This window comes from Anopheles coustani, chromosome 2 (assembly GCF_943734705.1).
Source record: "Anopheles coustani chromosome 2, idAnoCousDA_361_x.2, whole genome shotgun sequence".
Lineage (NCBI taxonomy): Eukaryota > Metazoa > Arthropoda > Insecta > Diptera > Culicidae > Anopheles > Anopheles coustani.
This window is the reverse complement of record NC_071289.1, coordinates 38,559,439-38,582,733: the sequence shown is the minus strand read 5'-3', so window position 1 is coordinate 38,582,733 and position 23,295 is coordinate 38,559,439. Positions and strand designations below refer to the sequence as shown.

General features: G+C 42.2%; 1 protein-coding gene across 3 annotated transcripts in view; it reads right to left on the bottom strand.

Moving 5' to 3' along the window:
- The window catches only part of LOC131265717 (semaphorin-1A), a 190,569-nt gene that overhangs the window by 166,261 nt on the left and 1,013 nt on the right, over window positions 1-23,295 (bottom strand). The window lies entirely within an intron of this gene.

The following is a 23,295-nucleotide window of genomic DNA, read 5'->3' as shown; positions in this document are numbered from 1 at the left end:
GGTAAACATTGATTTTAAAGAAAACATGGAAAAAAAACATATTTTGAACTGGAAACGATTATCCCAACCTGGAATCGAACACCAAACCTCTGAGACAAGATTCGAGCACCACTACCAATACGCCAGTTGTACAAAGGGAACATACAGGTACATATGGCTATGTAAATAAATTGAACCACAAAGCTTTTAATTTAATAATGGTTATAATAATTTGAAGTCTATGCATCAAAATATGATCGAGTTTGAAAAATTACATAGATTCGAACTTCGATCCTCTGGAACAACACCCATGCACTTTGCTCCCAGGACTATTGATGAAAGAAAATTTCCATGTGAAATCACAGCTACTCATATGTCTGCAAGCAAACCTAATATTGCATAGAAAATGAACCAAAAATAAAAACTTTTGTCGCATATTCCCTCACCGCTCACAGCTTCGCGGGGGCTTCGAGCTAGTTCCTTATAAAAATAAAAACAAATTGATTTCACAACTTGAACTTGAATTTGCTGCGCATTTGCGATGAAGGCAGCACATTTTTATCCTTCTAAAACGGAAATCATTCAAAGATGCACATTTTCTCAGTTCAGCACTTGTAAAATTGTCGAAGCTAGAAACCTCCCTAACCTTAGAAGGGTTATTTGTCAATCCATTTTATCTCATATAAGGCATTCTGAGACTACTTAAATACCTGATAAAAGCATCTAGTTTAACACGAAAAAAAGTTTACAACTATAACTCACAAAAATTAAAGGAACGTGCTTAATTAATAGTTGATATTTTAAATTGCAAATTAAATAGAATGGTACAAATTTCTTTAACGCTAGAATTAGCGATTTTGACGCTTGCAACTCTATCGCGATGTATGTTGAATATTAAATAGACAATTTTATTTTGTAATACATAAACATTATTATTCCATTGGAAGTTTGCAATCCAGGCATTAACATTTGGTAGGATTATTTAACTTTAAGAAATAAATGTGATTGAAAAGTACCGGACCAGTCTAAATGATTTTTTGTTTATTTTGAATTGGAAATATTTTTGTGAAGAGTCGTATATCCTCCATTGCATTATGCCCTACTTTCCCTTCAATCGCTATAGTTGAACCGGCAATATATGCCATTTCTTGGATACGGCTCCATTTGTTGTTATTGCACCCTTCAAATCTTTTATTTTGAAATGTAGAACATTGCTTGATACCTTTACCCCTCACGCTTGGCTTAGTTTATTCATCACCTAAAACATTTGCGGTAGGATTTCCTTCTCTCCACTACAGAGGCGCTCGTTATCTCTCACATTCACAGTCACATCATCTCGCTTTCGCATCAAATAACCGAAACCGAAGTTTTCCCACGTGAGAAGAAGTGTCCTGGCAGAGGTCTCCTCTCTTGCCATTTAAGGGTCTGCTCTCGGTTTTCCAAATTCGCTCGCTTTTCCGAGCAGGGCTCTTGCGGCAAGCGATATTATCCTGCCGCAGCACCACTACAATCGTGTGCGGATTTCGGATTCGGCACATTTATTTCCCTTTCTCGCACACAACCGTGCGTCCCGCCATGTGGTGGCCTCTTCTTTTGCTCTCTGCGTTGATTTTTTGCTTCTTTATTTGATTTCCTTCGCTACTGCGCATATCCTTTTGTGGCACATGACCCCGCCGGAGTTGTTCTCCTTCTCCCCCACAATAACCATTAGCCCGTTCTAGGTTGTCCTCTTTCCTGTTTCTATTGCTTAACATTAGCTATCCCCCCCCCAAAAGAGGGGACTACTGTGCAATTCAAACACGAGCGTTGTTCCTCCATCACTCAATGCATATACGGAGAGAATACGCCACATCGGAGGGGGAACAAAGTCCATCCCTCAGCCACCCTCGCAACCGGCGTGCCCCTACACGAGGAAGCCAAGGATCGCAATTCCCAAATTCGGTAACCGGCAGCAGTTTCGGAATGTGTACACACGGGGCGGCAATTTCGGTGCGAGCTCGTCGGTGTATTCGTGAGCCGCAATTTTGTGCACCATCATCAAATGGGAGCGTTTTCCCGTCGCTGCCGGAGGGAAACGGAAATTTCGTCCCAAAACCCCTCCGCACTCCAATCCGTCATTTGTTTTCAACTTTTTTCTGCCCCCTCGGGCGGCCGCCATTATCGTCCAGCGGTAGAAGGGAAGGATATGCAACGAAAAAAAGGGTCCTGTGTGGACTGGAAAACACACATTCCTCGCTTTTGGGGACGACGCTCTCGAAACAAACCACGTGAAAAATCATCCCTGCAAGCGGTTTTGCCTCAGAGCGGCAGTGGTAGTTGTCAAAATTAATTTTGCGTTCGCTTAAGTATAGGCTGTTCTCCAATGGGTAATGCATTTCCGCGTTTACGGCCGACATGGATTTATTGGGGATTCGTTGATGTATGTAAGCAACGTAAAATAAACCTATCAGCAACTTCCTTTCCAAGTGATTTAATCCTTTAGAGAAAACTAACTCGTAACCATTGATACGCCAATTTGGTGTTTTTAATTAATTTATAGAACGTGTTTCTCTACTTTTGTACATCTGCAAGTTTGATTTTATTTTCCAAAACTAAGATTGCATTAAGCATTTTGTTTCCGAAATCACCTTGTTCATTTTCACAGGTGAATTTGGGTCCAACTTTTAAAGCCTTTTTTGTTAATTTTTTAAATGTTCTCATCGTCAGATCAGCATAAAAAAAACAAATAAAACTGATTATTATAACTAGGAAAAAATTATAACTTTACCTTAATGCAAGAAAACAAGCGAAGGCTTTTACTGCACATTTTTACGTTTAAATTAAAAGGGAAGTTTGTTTCATAATAAAAAGAAAGGAAAATGCACTAACTAACTTTAAAAAGTATATTTGTTATTTTATATCACTGTTCCCTTTGTTCGAAGACAAAATTGTTGATGTTTGTGTTATTTCTCTGTCCAAATAAATATAATAGACATGAAGGAGTAACAGTAGAACAGTTTGTTTAGATTAGTTACCCTATTCATGCTTTCAACGTTTCAAACGTATGTGGTCCCTCCTGGGATGTCCTCTAGCTAAGAAAATGCATTTATGCTACATCGTAATAAGACATTTCTGTGAGTTGCCAGCCAACATGAGTAACTTCGCTAACTTTGCTCTAAGCAACGTCGTCAAAGTACGACCAAAAGAAAAAAGGGGGATCTGCACAAAACTTGATCTCCCCTGAGAGCACTGTTTGGGGAAGCACTTTTCACTTCGGCTCGCATTAAATTGCATTAAGCACATGAAAGGGTGCTACCCCTCCTTTGCCAGGTACATCGGAGTCGGGGAAAGGGGGTAGAGATGGAAGACATTTTCTTGCTGAACCAAAGAAACTACACATTTTCCCCCACACGTGCATACAACGCCACTCCAAATCCGCACGAAACGACGTTTTATTTCGTGTACCATTAACCGCCACCGACTGCCCCCAAGGCGCGCACGATCCCAATAAACGTCGCATTTTCACAAGTAAGTGAATTTCCACCGGGCTTTTCCCTCGTTGCCCCGGGGGTACGTTGCTGCTGCCCGAAATGCTTCATCCTCGAACGGCGGCGTACCGTGTGTCGTGCACCGTACGTCACAGTAAATTACGTATCTCTAATCAAGCGCTTTCCTCGGCTTTTTCCGGCATCGGGAAACCCATCCGGAGAGCCAACATTAGTCGGCACATGGGGGAATAGCGGGGAAAAGCACACCGGGAAGGTTGGCATGTTTCGCCCAAATTAACCCAATTAAAATGTAGCGCGTCGAATTTTCGACTGCGCGGAAACGGAGCACTCCGAAAAATGGGCCATGCGCTCGTTTATCAAGTTCACTTACCGCCGGGACAGGGCAGGGGCAATAATATCCAACCCGGGGTAATATTTCGATGCTTTCATCACGGGTTCGGGATACATAAAACCACGAAATGGTTATATGGCCAAGGAAGTTCTGTTTCTCAATGTGAAGATTATTTTATAATCACCACCACGTGTATGTTTTTAACGCTGATATTCACGGAAACCAAGTTCGGCCAAACAGTAAAAAAAAGTAATTTAAAGTCGTATAAGCACAATCTGATAGACAAATGGGGAATATGAAATACCGCACTTTAAACCATTGCTTGATTTTCTCCATTCTTCTGTCAGCGAAACTACAGTAGCAACAACATGTTTTAAAAATGAAAACACCGTTAACAAACATAAGGAGAAAACCCATTCGACGGAAAAACAAATACAAACCACCGCTACTAAAGGAACAAGAAACAACTACAAGCCCATCGCACAAACAAAATCTTTTCCGAATGCGAAAGCATTTTAATCACTTGCATAAATAATTGTCCCGACTCTTGCGATGCACTCAGCGGAACTGTGTTTTGAGCAACCAGAGCTTCATTCGACTGACGTTCGAGCGCAGAACAAATAAACTGGAGCGACCAGAGATACGAAGGTTGCTGATGACCAAAGTCTTACTAGCCGATCGAAATTGGAGCGCGAAAAATTTGTCGGTGTTCAAAGGGGGTTATTGTTAGGTCGCCCCCCGGTTAACCAGTTACGGCATGGCAACGCCAACATCCTCGGATGTTGGGAAAAACAGCAAACACATCCGAACCACAGCGTTGGTAGCAATCGTTTTAATTTAGCAACGAACCCGGGCGACGAGACGAGCGCCGTCCTGGGGATGAACAACAAACTTAAGTGAGTTGACCCTGGCACTAAATTTGTGCCAGCTTCCAGCATTGCTGCAATGCAGCTTCGGAGAAGCCCCGTAACGGTTGCTCGGTAACAGGAGAGCCAATTTTAATGCAAATGAATCTATTTTTGCCGCCAAAAGTTTGTAGAACGTAAGCCCTAATAAATATTCGTTACGAATATCCGATACGAACAATACCTGCATATTTTTCTATTTTGTCTCTAAATCAATAAAGTATCTCAAACATTCGTTCCTAGTAATAGGATACAATATTAAGAACCAAAATTAAGAACCATAACAAGAAAAACGACAAATGTTAAGAACAAGAACAAAATGCGTTTTAGATTAACTTGTCAAAAAGGCTATCTCTAGAGGAACAGACTTTAAAGAACATAAATCATTAAGTCTATATTACAAAATAAAAACTCTTTTACGTACCTATACATAAAACATTGAACAATGAACTTAAAACTAGTTAAACTCAAGGATTTACTAGTTTTTGGTATGTTCAAAAGGGCTTTAAAACATCATACAGAAATAAATAGCTTATGCCCATATCAAATATCCCTCTCCATACCCCTTCCTATTCCGCCGGACGCGTTTCTCCCAAAATGATCCATTTATCGGCGCCATATCTTCCTTCAATAGCTCGAGCCACCTGTTTCACAACAACGTCTCCATCCCTTCCTCCCGTTTACGTCTCACCAACTCCCAAATGTTATTTCTCTCACTTTTCCTCACGTTGGTGCGTTAATTTAGTTTTAATAATAATTTTAAAGATTAATCTACAGCCCACGTGACCAATATGTGAGCAAATATATGAAATACTAGCTTGACTCCCCAGCGATGCTCGGGGTTGAGAAAAAAAATTATGTTTTTAACTCTTTACATGAGAGTTATGTTTAAATTTAGTAGTTACAATAACGACATATTAAAAATTTTCAATATTTCATCGATTATACCCCGTGCTGTATAAACCTTGCTTTTTTTTAACTTTGTGTACATGCTTGTTTTGTTTGTGTTAGTAAAACTGAGTTTCAATTGTAAAATTTAGATGATTTTAAATCTTCAACAACATCTGCAGTGTTTGAACTTAATGTGTGAAAAGGTTCAGAATCGACGGTTCAATATTGGTCGAGTTTTTAGTGTACACAATATTCCATACATAAATAATTCCAACATTACTGCCAAACTTTTCACTTTTTACAATACAATACACATCAAATTACGCTGGCCATGAATTACATTAGATTGGATGAGTCAAATGTTACGTATGATTCATCCAATCATCGGGCTCATGAAGTGTTTCGAATTTGAGAAAATTTTAATATATTTAAGGACTACAGTTGGGGGTCCGCGACAGCCGAGCGGTAGCGCCGGTTAGAAAATCGGCCCATGAGCGTCGGGGCTCGCCACTTCGACGGCGTGGGTTCGAATCCCAACCGAGACCGGACCCTCCCCTGTACGAGAGGACTGACTATCCACGTACAACAGGGAAACAAGTCTCGTAAGTCCTTAACGGGCAGGCATGACCAAGAGGTCGTTACGCCAAGAAGAAGAAGGACTACAGTTATAATCTTACAATTGCAATTCCACTTACGCACTTTACATCACTATTTATCGGATATATTCGTATGCGAACTTTAGCTTCTGATTGGTTTCAGTAACGATAGAACCGAAGAACCGAACGAATCACTGCTCTCTTTGGCACTGGCAAAGGAAAGGGTCGACACACATTTCGTCAAATCTCCATCGTGCAATCATTGCAGATAAGAGATGAGTAATCTGCGACAGGAAGTAGTATTTTCGGTTTTGAACGATTAGATATATTTTTATCTTTAAGCTGGAGAGATAACTGTTATCAAGGTCAATTTTCGAGCTTTGTAAATGTTTTGGTTTCAAGTATGTTCCGATCGAGAGTAAATAAATATATTTTTTAAATTTATTCGATAGCCTTTTACTTTTTTATGTTAATCAAATTATTTCAGATAAAAAGATTGTTCATTAAACCAAATTCATACAACTTCTATCCCTAAAAACGAACCAGATTCATTATTTTCAGCCATATAAATTAACGATATCAAAATCTAAGAAAAATTTCCCGAATCCTTCGTGTCGCAAAACTCTTTTCCGTCTGGTTTTTCCCTTCGCCAACTCGAAGCAAACCTCGCACAAAATGAAATCGATGAATGAATCGAGTGGCTACGGGCAGCAGATGCTGCCGGTGGCTCGCAGTTTGCGGGAATATGTTGCCACACAGTGTGGCCACCACTGGCTCACAGCAACATATCAAAGGCACACACACACACACACATCACCCACTCGATTCCTCCAAGGCAAAACAAGGCACTGGGGCGGGACACAACATTCCGTCGCTATCAAACGATGGAGATCCCGAAGGCCAGGAGTGGGAGGTCCTTGCGCGGCGCGGCTGATTGCGGGTGAAATCCAATTAAAATTAAACAACCAGAACACGAAACTATGGCCATAAATAAGTTCGCTAAATGAACGCGGCGGCGGTGGCGTCGGCGGCTGCATGCGTTCTCACGGACGCGCGCGCAAAAAAACCTCCCTTCTCCCGCGCACACACCCAAAAGTCCAGGAGCGCGAAATCGTGGCGCGAGTATGTGCCTTGGCGATGTGCAATTGTGTGGGTTTGTGTATATGTGTGTGCGAGCCATTTGGTGGCACTTTATTTTCGACTGCAGGAATTTTCCCAACCCTAGGAACGCCAAGTGCGGTCAAAGCGGGGTGGAAAACGTGGACAAGACCGTGGGCACACATACACACATGCACGGGTTGGTGCGTCCTCCTCCGGAGTGTTGTAAATTTCTCCGGGGAATATATCGCGCCAGCAGCCACACACGGTGTGTTCAGCTCGGTAGTCCAGTTGTGCTCTTACTTCATTGGAATTGCCCAACAGTTGGGGGCTTCGCCACGATATGGAGTCGACGTCGCTAACGATTGTGACGTCCCCAACAAGCGATTCCTTGTACGTGTGTTTCTCTAAACGGAAGGTGCTGACTCAAATCTTTGGCATGTAGCACTTGCGTCCTTGTCGTCGCCGTTGTCGTTGTCGTCAGCGAGCGCGAAGTGCGGCTGGCGAGTGCTTGCTGGCCGGAAGTTGGCATGAAAGAAATATTCAACTGTTGTTTGTCCACGTTAGAACACAATAAACAGTACAGTACATCATACATTTGATGATGAGATTCACAATATGGGGAATTTTCTAACTTAGCGACGAAAATCAACTGGTGATTAAGTGCTTTTCATACTTTTTTCACCCTAATTGTATGTATTGGATTCCTAAACATTAAAAACAAAATGAAACACGGTCGAATGACAAACCAGGAAAACATAGAAATGACAAACATTCTACAAAGATTCGAAAAATATTTCTCTTAACACTTGTAAACATTCACCAACGTAAGATAACGTTTGATAAAAGTCGAAATTTTGCTAGAAATTTGATAAAGATTGAACAACAGCTTGGATGAACAATGTTCGTTGTTCGATTTTACAACAGTGAAACCAACTAAAAACAATTAATAAAAGCAAAACAGAATAAGAAAAAAATGTCTGCAACAAGAAGCTTCCTTGCTTTAATAAAACAATATGATATAACGAAGAAAAAACAAACACACGTCCACTATAGACAGGGAAATAGGATAGACTTCTTGAATTAATTTTCCCAAATCCATATCTACATTCAAGTTAAGTAAAATCGAGAAAAACTTGACAAAAATGATTAATCACGAATTACCAGTTAGAAAAAGATGCTTAGTATGGAAGTACAAGTATGACATAACGAACTTTAAATAGAACCATTTAATGTAACGAAATGTTCCAGTCTTTTTTTTACCGTTTAAACCTGAAAGCTTACTGTTTTCAGATCCTTGCTGGAGTATGGCCTCTTTTTTCGAGCTCTAAAGTCCGACGAAAGAAATGAAACCACTATGAAATATCAGCAGCAGTAGCTCAAGTGATTTTCGCGTTTCGCCTTCTCATTTACCCATCGTCCTTCGCCTTCGTCGCTCCTCCAAACGATTCACCGCCTCATCGAATGAGGCGAACCTTTGCAACAATAAAAATAACATACCATAAATCCATCCCTTGCACCGGACCCCAGGCCCCTGCTAGCATGCCAGCGCGACCGTTCGAACCGTTCCGACCGGATCTCGGAAGGCTTTCCTTCACCCGCGCATTGCCTTTTCCCGTTTTTTTTTGCGTTCCCCCCATCCCTGGTCCGTGTCCGACCGCGTGTCTGTTTACGATATTTGTGGTGGCCAGTTCGGTGTACATAAACGGCGCTTCTCCAACGATCGCCGCAGGGAAGACGAACACGGCTGGCGCGCGATTCAGGGCTTTCTGAAGGGCTCGTTATGTATACCACACGGAATCGTTACATTCCGCTTTTTTGTTTTTTTTTTTTGTGTTTTTTTGCTCCGCTTTCTTCCGTCACCCATTTTGGTGGAAATTTTTATTCCATTGATTTTGTTTTTGCAACATTACTTTCGCCCGCTTTCATTGGTAAGGACAGTACTATTTTTCGGTCTCTTTACGTAATGGTGGTGGACGTTTTCCCCCACGGGAAGCTTCCACCCGGTGGGATGTTGCGCGTTCCATTTTTTTGCTTTCACTGCTAGCTTTCAGTTTTTCTTCCTTCGGTAAGTATGCTCTCGTTACATCGTAACAGATCGCAGTTTTTCGATGTTTTTTTTTCAGCATCGTCAAGCAGTGCACAGTTCTCGAACAGTTGCGAACGACGAACTCAAATGAAGTCAAATGCACAAATTTCACTTCATTGTAAAATGACTGGGCGGATGAGCGACCGAACACGGGAAGAAAAATACGCCAAAAACAATCACTACCAAAACACTTGCATTGACTGCAAGCGTCCTTTTGGGGAAAAGTTGATTCAATGGAATGGCGGCAAGGTCCAAAAAACATAAAACATGGCGCATGTAGTGGAAACTCAAACCGCTGCCTCTTTTACTCCGTCGCCAATCGATCGATTTCGGCGGTGAGGGAAAACCTTTTTATTTATTTTTCATCTCCAGTATTTCCTCTTCCTGACCGAAACAACATATCGATCCTCTTATTCAGCCCGGCCAGAGGCGACACCCAAAACAAAATTGAATGTATCCAGTGTTCCATAAATGAAAAAGGATATAACACACACACACACACACCTACACACAAACCGGATGAAAAATGGCACACACTGTTGAATCGATTGAGCAGAATAATATTCGGGACCTCTAAACGACAGGGCAACGGGATGGGTGTGTAATAGAATATTGCAAAAGACAATTAATCGTACACAAATCGGCTACTGGTGGCAAACAAGTGGACCACTTTTTCCTACCCTTTGCGAATCGTGCGTTGTTTGCTAAATAGTCGGTTCAAGCCAATCCATAAATAACATTACGCGATCAGCAACAAAGTTTATGTATGCCGTGTGAAGCAGTTGTTTCAGTTATTTATTGTAGGACAAGCAAAACAGTACGCTAACAAAACTTCCACTAAAAAGAACGATGCAATACATGTTGATGGAATGGCTACGGTTAACCAATAAGTTGATGTAAAATGGTCAAACAATAACGATAACGTACTTGTATTTAAGAAACCACATACAATTTCAATGATGTTTGAAAGTAGTTCAACAAAACTTGAGATTGTAAACCATTATTTATGCAATGATCGATCGTAAAGAACCATAATGTGGTTGTGGTATATCGTGTTCACATCATCTACCACGAAAATAAATAACTCTTTGAGCAACATCATGGGAGCAACCTTTAAAACACACATTTACAAGTTTGCCCAAAAACATAACCAGACACTCCAGAGCGAACCCTCGAGTCGATGCACTGTGTTGTATCCTTTTCTTGCATTCTTGCGATAAAAACAGAAGAACTGAAAAAAAAATTAACATCCCTCCGGAGTATGCTGCTCCATCCGGATCCCATTTACTACTCCGGCCATGATCTATTGCTATTTATAGTTTCGCAACTCCCTACCAAACATGCCATGACCGGCTGGTCCTGCGGATTCGGCTGATGGCTAGCCATAGCACGATCTTCTTTGTTGCTTTCACTTTACTTTCCACCGCAAAAGGTACACGGTAGCTTTAATAAGTATCGTCTTTCACGACCGTACCTAGAAGAACTGACGGCAGCTCATGAGAAAGCGTTACATGCTGGTTGTTTAATGCAAACATGCTTTTCTTCCTATTAATGACTACTACTACCGGGGGGAACTCATCACTTGCTGGTGCAACCAATGAACCTCAATGAATAGTAACATATCCCATCCTGACGCACATCGTCTTCAGCTACGTCATTACCGCGAGGAAAAGGTTACAAACGAAGTTCTGAACTGCGTCTCTAGACTTCCTACATACATAAGAGTAGATTGTGTATATCCGAAGGATGCTACTGTTTTGCATGATAAAAAATTGCTCGCAATTGTTTCACCAAATGAGCAGTACCCCAAGGGAAAAACATTGAGCCAGAGTAAACGGGACGAGGACCCTTAGGCTTTGTTTTGGATGCTTCTGGAATTGATTGGTTTGGTTCAGTCTTTTTTAGATCCCCAGCATGGCCCCAACGACTGGATGTTGGCTAATATGTTGAAACAGTGAGGGTGAATCTAAGATCGAATTTACAAATGCTTTAAATTTCTCTCATCGTATAGTAGATTGTTGAGTAATCGCTCACCAAAAAAGCCAATACATCCAGAACAAAGGATAATCTTGGGGATATACACCCCATTAGTACAGCATGAATAAATTATTACCCAATCTTCGGGAAAAGAAAGTAATTTAGACAATTTCAAAACCAGATTTGTTTTTGGATGAAGCCAAGAAGGAACTATTTATAACACTCGTTCGAGAGTGATTTGACATCCCTGTTTGAGGGATATGCAAGTCCCGGATCTACGCTTCCAATCGAAAACGAAGCCATCGATACATCGTTGTCTAGCGAACTCGTGGATTCAGCCACTATTGACTCTAACCCTAGTTCGTCGCCTTCGTACCCCAACCTATTGGACCTGTGATCGATGGCGGAAAACATGGAAACCTTATTCGTACCGGATCATCGCATGGATGAAATGCGGATTTAGAGGCACAACACGGCACTGACTAAACACGGTTCGGAATGTATATCTTTTCCCGAACTTCTGAGAACGCCAACCGGATGGAAAATTTCACCGCCTATTGACCCTGCCCGTCGAACATCCGCAACGTTTCGCAGGTTGCACCAAGCGCGTACGAGTAATCTGTCCGACAGCAGAAGAAACATTAATTCCTACCACGCCATTGCGCCAGGTAGCGAACTTCCTCCTCAATCACTCCCGGGGGACTGTGCAACTCTGCAACATAGGAGTAAGTCCCGCGGGCACGGATTTATCTTACAACGCTCCACTGTGCAAATGGTACCGACGTTCGAGAACGATGCTACCTCGCATTCGCGCACCCAATAGACACCAATGGCAACAAATTCCAACTGCTTGAAATACCAGGTTCGGTAATTCGTTTGCCAACCCCAAACAATCTTCCAAACCGACTCCCAACTGCTTTCGGACGAACAGCTTAGTTTACGCACTACCAGCGGCTGCAAAACGACACAGGATCGTTGTTCGCCGGGCGAAGGCGTTTTTCGGGGATATTAATCTCTTTCACACCTGGAAAATTGTTTCCCTGACACTGCAATTGATCACTTTCTACCGTCGCAGAATCGTAGAGAGCGCCTGCAACCGAGGGACATCACTGCATTACCGAAGAGGCGGCATCTGTTTGAAGCTTTTAAGTACGGTGTGTTTTTGATTGGATACTTTAAAGTTGCAGTCCATGCTTCATTTAAGTCATTTTAGAGTGAATTTTTGGAATAGCATCAAACAGGATACGGATAAGGTACAATGATTATTTTACTGTAAGTTCGAGATCCAAACGGGGCTGCCAGACTTTATAACCAGCACGGCCTAATCGTCAAAGGTTGATTTGCTTGAAATAAGATAACCAATCAAACGATATAATATCGATAAATATTGGTCAAAAAAGGAAACATTTCAATCAACTTTTTGAGTATCTTTAAATTGGTGGCTACATCCATATTGTACAAAAACGTAGTTTAAATAACAATGCAATTTTCTTATTTTAACGTGTATGACACAACCCTTCTCATAAATTGGTACATTTTTTGAAAAAGAGGTTTTATTTCTATTTTATTTCTTGTAATTTCTTAATTCAACCTAAGCCAAGTTAAAACCTAAAAGCTTCAAGCTAAATCTAGATCTGATTTTGGTCATTTTTTAACTAAAAGAGAGACGTTATGTACGCTAAAATACGGTAATCCACAGATTCTTTCTATCATAAATGTATGCGAAGTAATACTCGAAATTTCAGGAAAGAAATTGGCAAAAACACAGCTTTTAACCTTAACCTGATTACATAGATAAATTAAAAAAATCCACTTCTCTGTTGCTCTCTTTGGGTCACCAGATTAACGAATGACAAGTAGACAACAAAAAACCAACTTCAATCGCTATCTCCAGCGTGCTGAAGGCGCACATTCCGGGGACACGTAAGTGAGACATTCAATTAATTTCTCCACCGGAGAAAAATCACCTGCTGGAACGGAACGGAGCGTTCGATGGATAAATTGAACGTACGTGAATGCTTCGACCGTGGAGAAAAGTGAAGCGGATAGCGGACCGTTTGCTGAACCGCGCTGACATTCGATTCCCCATGGTCAGATGGGCAAAAAAAAAAGCGGAACTCCACTTTACCGTTCGCAATCGAGTTTTCTCAGAAATCCGGACCCAAGACGGGACGACTCCGTCCCCGGGCCGGTATGTCGAGCGGCATGTGCGCACATATTTGTCGCGTCGCTCACGTGGCCCACGAGTTACAGTCGTGGACACATGTTGACGGCAGGTGAAACCCAATGGAACATACGGTCCCGCAGTACGGTGGGACAGCGTTCAAGTAACGACTCAATGCGCCTCAAAGTGCGTTCTCGATCAATGTTCCGACAGAGAAGCATAAGTAAATTGTAAAACACTTCCACCATTAGGAGAAAGCTATGAACCACAACCGTGCAGTGTACAACCAAATCGTGTTAGCGTACAGGTTTGGAAAAGCATTTAAGTCAAGGAATGACAAACCGGCTGGAGGTGTGAGATGTGAAAATTCTTCAAATTCTCCCGACAGATATCGATTACAATCCGCAGGTGGTGTAATTACATTGCGATTGAAATATTTACTGCGACGAAACCGATGTCGAGCACAGCGACAACCACAGATAAGATGATTCAAAAGATGTTCGAATGACGGTTCGATTCGATGTCGGACGTTCTCTTCCCGAGGTAATGGAATTTTGGAAAGAATTCGCACCTTTGCTAACCGGGTTTACGGAAAAAAACATCCTTTTTCCAATGTGTGCCGGGGAGCGGGAAACGTATTTGTAAGTGATGTGGGAAATATTTATGGCAAACAATATACCGTCGTATCGTCGTATCCCTTTTACAACATATTTCAAACATAATAACAAATATTACAAATAATAGTAAAATATTTAGCGAAGAATATTTCATAAGATGCATGAAATGATTATTTTATACTTCATTGGTTTACAAAAGCTTACAAAAAGGATTTCAACAGAATCATAATCAAAACAGAACAACATTTTCAACTCTAAAATATGTTAAACTAGCTTGACGCCCCGGCGTTGCTCGGTGAAGAAGGGATTGAGAAAAGAATTATGGTTTTAACTAATACTTGAAAGATATGTTTGAATTAAAAGATTCAGAAGCGACGGTCAAGTTTTTAGTGTACACAGAACTCCATGCATAAAAAAAGCTAAAATATGTAGTAGATGAATAATTTAATAGTCAAACAAAGGAGCGATGTGTAAGAAAATAAATACGAACGAAAATAAAAGTCAAATCGATGTGAAAAACTTCTACCAAGTAATGAAAATATGAACTGATCGGGAGAAAACGAACTGAACTAAAGATACCACTAACCTATTTCCTTCAGCCATTCACAAGCAATGGATAAAAGAACCGGCTGGCCCGTGGAGAATTAGTTTATCCTCCATCGGCCTACAAAAAATGGCCGCCTGTCTCATGATCATTCACTTCATCCGTCCAAAATTAACCAAATGAAGAGACCGATGCTGATGGTGATGACGATGTGGTGATGTTCTTCCGTACATAAAACGGACACTCGACGTATCTCGACAAGAATGGCCGAGTGTTTGCATCGCTAATAATGCTTCCCGCGGAACATATCTAATGCCACCCGTGTACACGTGTGTGTGTACGGGTGGGTGAAATGGGAAAAAAATCGTAACGAGCCGGAAAGCAGCTTAGCATACATACACGCGTACGGTTAATCCCAAGCAAAAGGGACAATCCAACGTTTACGGTACAACATCATTGCCATGAGATAAAAGCAATCCTATCGCCCACGGGAAATTTCTGAGCTTCGTGGCCTTCGACGGATCTCGGTATCCACACACACACACACACATACGAACGCAATCGGTGGTTTGGTGGATCTACTTTTTTCATTCGGAAGTAAATGCGAAACAATTTCGCATTAGACCGTGCTTTGGAAGCGTTGGTTTTGTGCGTTGGCGAAAGAATGCCGAAACCACATCCCAAAGCCGCTCCAGAAACACCCCCCTCCTTCACCCCGACCCCACCTTGCTATCGCCGGAGCATACGGATGCCCTTGGTTTGACATTAACAGACGCGAAATTAACATTTATTTTTCAAAAAAAAAAAAAAAATAGGAAACCCTAAGAAGTTCCCAACACCCACGCAGCCGGATGGGACGTAAAAAGTGGGACAAAGAAAAAGAAGGGAAACGTGCCGACAAACCAAAAGTATCGGGCTGAAGGGATGATCCCCACCCACCCTTTTTTTTCTTTATTTTGCAGAAGCCAACCCTCGCCAAGATGATGATGATGAGGTTGATAATGATGACGTTAGGGATGATGACGGAAAGATCGTCGTACCGGTGACATTAATCCGCAACATTAGCGATAGCCACGTCAGTTGAAAGTCGATCCAAAATGGATGCAATTCTCTTGCTTCCTTGTCCCGCTTCGGTCTACTTTTCCTCCCCCAACGGATTGCTTAAGGCTTCGAGACACGGGAAAGGATTCGTTGTGTTTGTTCTTCCTTCGTGGGTTGTTAGGTGGTGCGCACGTGCAGCCGAGGGAGTCGCTTTTTCCTCCACTCCACCCTCCACCCTCGACCAACTCGGCACACAAAGGGAAAACGTACAATAATGCTCCACCGCCAAGGACAACGGAAGGACGAAACAAACGATGGGGAAGCCGCCATTCCTCCGATGGTCGCTGAGACAACGTCAAGATGCAGCAACAGAGAGCAAATGCTCTTTGCTGTCACGTTTCCTGCAAAGGTATGTGAGTGTGTGTGTGTGAGACCATTAGAGCTTGGCTTGTGGTCATCCCGCTTCGGCGGGTCAGCCAGCGGACCAGCTTCCGGGCCGCTTCGAGTCACGGACGGAAACTAATGTATCGCTTTCGCCCCTTTTAAGATCCCCGCAGTTGTTAATGGGTTTGCGCGCTGGAGTGCGTGCTCGGTGTTTAACACCTCTGTGTTTCGTCTTATCCAAACTCTGTTCATATGTAGGTTCGATTTAGGGATCATTCGCCGCGTGCTCAAAACCTAATGCCAATACCTATTCAAGATGACAAACGCCTTTCACGGTAGTGTGGTGTACACCAACGTCCATTACTGGAGACAGTCTCCGGAAAAAAACGCCCGGAATACAATGAATTTGGTTTCCTTTCATAGCGTCGGTAGGACGCCATTTGATGTTGTTTTATTTTTTCTTCTGCAACGTCAACCCGTCAATGGTCGGAAAACATGTTTTCCAATCGTTCGAACAATGATTGAAGAAGGTGTCGAGACAAATTGCATTTGAGCAACCCCATTTTAAAACAGCTTTTACTGTACATCACAACAACAGGTGTTAAAAAGTGTTTATGTAGGCTTATTTAAATGAAAACATTGCATATTGAGTGTTAATTGACAAAAGATACATCTAAAATACACTGTTTTCAGGGCCAATTCGTCGGCATCAAGCTGTTTTTTGTTGGTAGTAGGCAGTCAATTGCACGCGCACGGTTTTTGTTTGGCATCGTTAGGAAACACTTTGGGCTTGTTAAGTTTAACTTTGCCATTATCGGTAGCAACATTGATGCGACGAGAAAAGGTCGCGTTGCTGTCGCGTCAATGTTGCTACCGATAATGGCAAAGTTAAACTTAACAAGCCCAAAGTGTTTCCTAACGATGCCAAACAAAAACCGTGCGCGTGCAATTGACTGCCTACTACCAACAAAGAGCAGCTTGATGCCGACGAATTGGCCCTGAAAACAGTGTATCGATCACGATATATTGAAATGTATATTTTCCATAACAAATATCGAAGGAAGAAACTCCAATGCTTATATCACTCAACCTACAATTAGTTGTGGGTTTATAATGTTTGCTAGGTTCGGCAAAAAAAATTGAAACATTTAATTTTAGTGAACCACAAACTATGTAACAACCAGATTTTATTCATCTACTTGCATAATATACTCCTTTTCGATGTTCAAACATATTCTATATTCTGTGGGTACTGAATGAATAAAAATAAATACATTCAGCACATTTGAGCAAGTTCATTTGAAAAAACATTTTACCTTTTTTTTGTTCGTTAAACATATCAGACATTCAAAAGAACACAATTGAAACATACAAAACCACTCCTTGTTATAGTTTCAAAGCTCTGGAGTCGCTCAAAAGCCTTTTACCATAAAAAAACAATTACTGATCATATCACTTTGAATATGTTCCATGCACTCCTCCCAATGTAAATCTTATTGAATGCTTTGAGGGGACAGTTTTAAGCAAATCATTTGCTCGCAGAAGAAAATAAAATGTTCTCGGCCATCTTAAGGTTTCATACAATGTTCTTATTGCCCCCAAAGTGATACAGCTTTAAACTCGAGGTGCTTCTGCCTCGAATTATTAATCACTCATATCGCGCGAGCTAGTGTTTCCTTACGGCTAAGCAATAGATACTTCCTCAAACAGTGGTAGACGCCAAGATTGCAAAGATCAAACCTATGCTCTGTGTGTTGTGAAAGAACATTATCGGAAGTTGCCTTTCGCTCTGTTGACGCATTATTAATGAACAAATGTGGCACGGAGAACCATTAATTATTGTCCAATGTGTATACACACATCCGGGGCAGGGCACACTTCGCTTACGCTTCGATGACGATCAAATAATGATGATTGGTTTGGCTTCCCAAAAGGTTGAACCTAAAACGGGTGCGCATGAAGAAAGCTGTAGCACATGCCAAGTGCGTTGGCAGATAAACCGACAGCATCTTCGGTTGCTCTCCGAAACTAGGATGCTTAACACAATGTGGTTTAAGAATAAAAGAAAAGACACGATGGAGCTTTCCCGCGAATAATCCTACCATCCAAGGGTGAGGTCATCGAGGAAAGCCTACCATGGATGGTCGATGAAATCGGGTTGTCATAACGCCACCCGGTTCTAGGCAATCAGATAAACCCGTGGTTGCTATCTTACGCAATATGCCGCGAACGAAGACGCTCTACCTCCTCTTCGAGAGCACCTTGTCGTCCTAACCACCACAGCTTATGGGAGCTGGCTTGCCTTCCGTTTGCGTTGGTCGGCTAGTAGATTAATACTGAGTTATACCAAGGCCCTCGCACCATCCCGCATATAAACATTACTAATAGATGGAAAACCGCTACCGAACGGAAAAGCTAGCTGAAAAGCCACACTCCATGTTTGTACCCCCGTCGGACTCACGACACTCACCGACTGTGTTTGCGCTGGCGAAGATTCACTGCCAAAAGCTTATCCAGCGACAGAACTGCCCCCTTCTCCTTGTGCTCCATGTGCTCCAACACGCCCGCCGGAAAGTAGAAGATGAAAATTTAATCACATCCATCTGCAAGCAACAAAACCACCACCGGAATTCCAACTCTGCGACCTCTTCGAACGCCATTTGCGTGCGGAGGCAAGCGTGCGCCGTAAGAAAACTATCAGCCTGGTGCTGGTTATGCTCTTCAAACTTACCGCACCTATAGTGGGGCATAAGCCCAAAGTAAAAACTAAAATATCCAACAAGCTGCTCCCAAACCCAGTCCCGCCAGCTTCGAACCGAAAGCGCAAATTCACGCCCGACGTAGAACTTTCGCTTTAGGTCGCGAAACTGCTCCGCACATCCGGAGAGAATGGGAAGAAGATCCGCTAGCGCATGGCGGCACCGGAGTACCGAGGTGCCATTAAGGAAATTAACCAGAGTTCAAACCGCAGACGGTGGCATTAACTCGACATTAAATTTATCTCTAGCACGTCACGAGTGACGGTTGGTACTTGCGTGCGGAGTTGGAAAGCAGTAACATATTATGATAAATCCGTTAAGAGGCGATGCAACTTTCTCCATAATCCCGAAAAGGCGGTAGAAAGTAGTAGAAACATATAGAGTTATATAAAAAACACTCCCTTAAAATTAGTTCTTCTTACTATAATCCCGAAAAAGCAGTAGAAAGTAGTAAAAACATACAGAGTTAAATAAAGAACAGTCCCTTAATTTTAGTTCTTGTTTCTTCTAAATATTACAGAAAATGTAGTATGATGCAATGATTCATCCAAGCTAAAATGGGTCCAATTTGTCATCGATCATTTCGCGTAAACCCTTCCAGATAAAAGAAAATAGGTGTGACAGCGAACCGTGATACCGATAACCGCGCCCCAAAAGGTTTCCGGCAATTGGCAATGATGCAAAAACACTTACCACACACACACACACACACAAACACAGGAGGCCTGGTGCCGAGGTAACACCTGACACCTGGTTTACAAATGGTTGATAACCGCCCAAGGTAACCTTAATTGAGCGTGGTAATTAACGTTGCACAATCAATAAACAAATAACTGGGGCGTGATTCGGGTTTGATCTGCAGGCCAGCGGCGACGCTGGTTCGTTCGGCCCGGAAGAGGGAGGATAGGTCAGGTCAGTGTTCTCAAAAGGGTGGTCCACATCATCCACTTGCTGCACTATAATTACCTACATGACATTCCTTTGAACAATAGTGCGTTATTTAACACAACAATAGATAGCGCATGAACGGTTTGATTTTTAATTTGCACGACATGCAATGTTTAATAATTATGATTTCAATTTGACTAACTGCAGGCCAGGGTAATTATAAAATGGATTTTTCCAAAAGAGCCACATTTTAATTTTTCTTGTTGTACTTTTTTTTGTGATCAATCACACGATTTGGCAGTAACTATTGAACTATATATTTTGATTATTCTTACAGTAAAAATGATATATTTTTTCCTCACACCTATTTATTAGTTTACAGCTAACTGTAACAAACATAAACAAAATTCTATACATAAAAACTGAGCTCGCATAGTAGTATTGCTCTAGGCCATTTTTATTGCATATTTTCTGCCTTGTTATTGGTTTTCGGAGCAAGAAATATGAGTTTTACAAGATTTCATCATGCAAAAGCAAATCATGTTTTAATCAGATGGCGTCTGAGAATACCAAAACAAATATTTATCCAGCATAAATCACAAAAACAAAAGTCGGAAAAATAATAGAATTACAATCTCACGACAGAATATGATAATAGTGCGACAGCAGATGAGAAATGTGGAAATTTCTTGACGAATTGTACTGCAAAAGACTCAAAACTTGTCGTTTTGATTCGATTTATGGGTAAAAAAAAAAGACATTTAAAAGACATCTCGATACTGTTCGCTATTGTGACCAAATATAAATTCAGTGGGAAAAAATAGATCTGTGTAAAAAACTATAGAGTTACATTGATGGAGGTTAACGACAGTGGGCTAGCGCCCTTGAAACGATGCCGGAACAGCATCGGATCATGAGTTAGCTTTGGTCGTTTCTTCCCTCCATCCCCATCGAAGTGTTAGCAACGATTATTGCGTAGGATCCATGGAAGAGGCGCATGAAATTGGCATCTCTTCGAATGCCTCGTTTACCACATTGTGTAGTTTCTTGCGGGTCCTCCGTTCAAACAAGGCAGAAGAAGATCTTGATCCATCCGAACGATGAGGAGAATTCAAAAAAGAGCCCCATTCGCTCATGGCATTTCGATTTCGTTTGCTTGTGTCGAGTGTTTCCTGCAGCCGCCGACGAGTTAGTTCAACTATCCATCGACTGAAGCAAAAAAAAAACCATCACCAAAACCGGAAGGACGTATCAACTGCTCGAAACTACTTCACCGAATGGGATTGATTCGGTTTTCAGTCTTTTTTTTTATTTTGGCATAACATTTCACGCAAACATCTTTCAGGAGTGATTTTTTTTCACGTTGTTGCTTCCCCATTTTTTTATGTCTTCCGACCGGAAACGTCAAGTTCGACCGAAGGATCGAAAGTAAAACCCTCCCGGAGAAGAGTTGTTGCAGTCGGAAAAGTTTGCAAGCGGCAGTATGGGAGAATGTTCGTCGGTCCACCAATCCATCGGGATGTATTTGTCAAAGTCGGCGAAAAAGCAAAACCGAACCCAGTCCTTCGTTTAAAAAAAATGGGTTTTATGCAATGTCTGCGGTAGAGTTATGGCGTTCGATTTGTCATAGCCGTCGCAGCGTTTGTGGTTTAAGGCCCCACGGCAAGTTTAAACCAGGTCAACTCTTGAAACTCAATCGGAATAGAAGTAATAGAACGAACATATTCCTAAACTCTGTCGTGCAATGCATGCAGGTTTGAGAGATTTTCATGGATTTGCACAATCTTTTTGAACACATCAGTATTTAAACAAACATAAACAGTTTCATGAATTATCAACTAAAACCTTAACATTTGCAAATGAAATATAAAAAAGAAAACAAATAAAGAAGTAAAAATATCATTCACGAATAAGCCATAAACGTGCTTTAAACCACTAGTACCAACATGATCCGAACAGCTTTTTGATGGTTTTCAAGCTTTGATCTATTGTTCAAAGGCAAAAAAGATTCTTCTTTACTGTGAAAGTCATCATCGATACGCCGACTGTTTAATTGACTGTAAAACCCTAAAACCTCATCAAACTGGACCAACGAAACATGGGAAAAAGTTGTGGTAATTGAGGTGGCATATTCAAACCACAAGCCCGCATCCACAGAAACATTGGACTACTTTCTACATAGACCAAACAATCGAGAAAGAATTTGCCCGAGCCTTATCAGTTCCCTATCAGTATGGCGACGGAGGTCGGTCCATCCGAACCGTTTCGCAGCATCCCAACCTAGCCGAGCCATACAGCAGTCAAACTTTAATCCATAATCAAACCAACTGACCAACCCGTAGCAGGAATGTCTCTCCACATCGGGCAGCAAAATACAATCCTTATCAGACCGTGTTGTTGTACGTCAAAGTCACTGGAATTTTGAACGAAGAAACGAATCGATGGAAAAAGAAAAACACAACCGAATCGGTCGCACAGTAGAACTGAGATGACGATGCCAATAATTCTTTCCTTGCTCATCCGACCGAGAAGGTCCTAGCGTTCACAACCTTTCGGGGCGACCGTGACCAAACCTTTCACGAACTCCCTCCCTTCTTATCGTATGCAAATAAATCTCGTTCGCTTGCTCGCACGCTCGAAAAGCTTCACTTCCGGCCGGGAATGTTTTCCGACAGGACACTATCTCCCTGTGCAAAGCGGAACTCCGGACTAGCGGCCCAGCGTAAGGTCAATGTTTAGGGAGCGGGTGCCGGAAAAAGATGGAAGGCGAATCAGTCGTGCTTTGATTTGCTTTAACGAGCGCACACGCCAAGATAGGCCGAACCAGCGACGGGATGATGCGTACACTTTGGTCATAGACATTCTTAGGGCACACCAGTTTGGGGACGTCTTCCAAAGATTGCCTTTCGTCAGACAAGATACCTTCTTTGCCGAGCGCTCCTTTCGATCGATCTAGTTCATCTCGTACGCGTAGGCGATTTTGGTTTCCAGCCGTCTCCGGGGTTTTTTTCCCCTACATTTTCATTTCCATTCTCCACATGCACGGTCCACATGACTTTCTTCCTCTATTTTCCATGTCGCCTCCACCATTTGCATCCGAGCATCGCTACGACGCATGTTCCCGGCGTACCAGAATTCATCTGCAAGAACGATTTGTCGTAGCATTGTTGGACGGAACGGACGGTCGATGCTTTCCTCGATCGATTTTCCGTTCCCGTTCTCCTCACTATCCCTCCTTCTCACTCTCTCGTTCACATTTCACAGTTATCTTTTGCGCTCTCACTCTCTCCGGTAGGCTCTTCAAAACGAATGCTTTGCAGTAGCCTTCAGTTCGGGAGGCTGCGGGCATCAACGAGAGATTTAGATCTATATCGTCAACGGGCCCGCGTTGTTTTTCCTTCGCTCGGTCTTCTTGGGTTCCTTTCGATGGCTTTATTTACATCTTCTAATCTCCGCCGTCTCCGCTGCCCTCGTAAAGCGTCATTCAACCCCTCGTCCGTCCGTCGTCGTAGGATTGAGCCGCCTTTTTTTTTTGCTTCTCAGA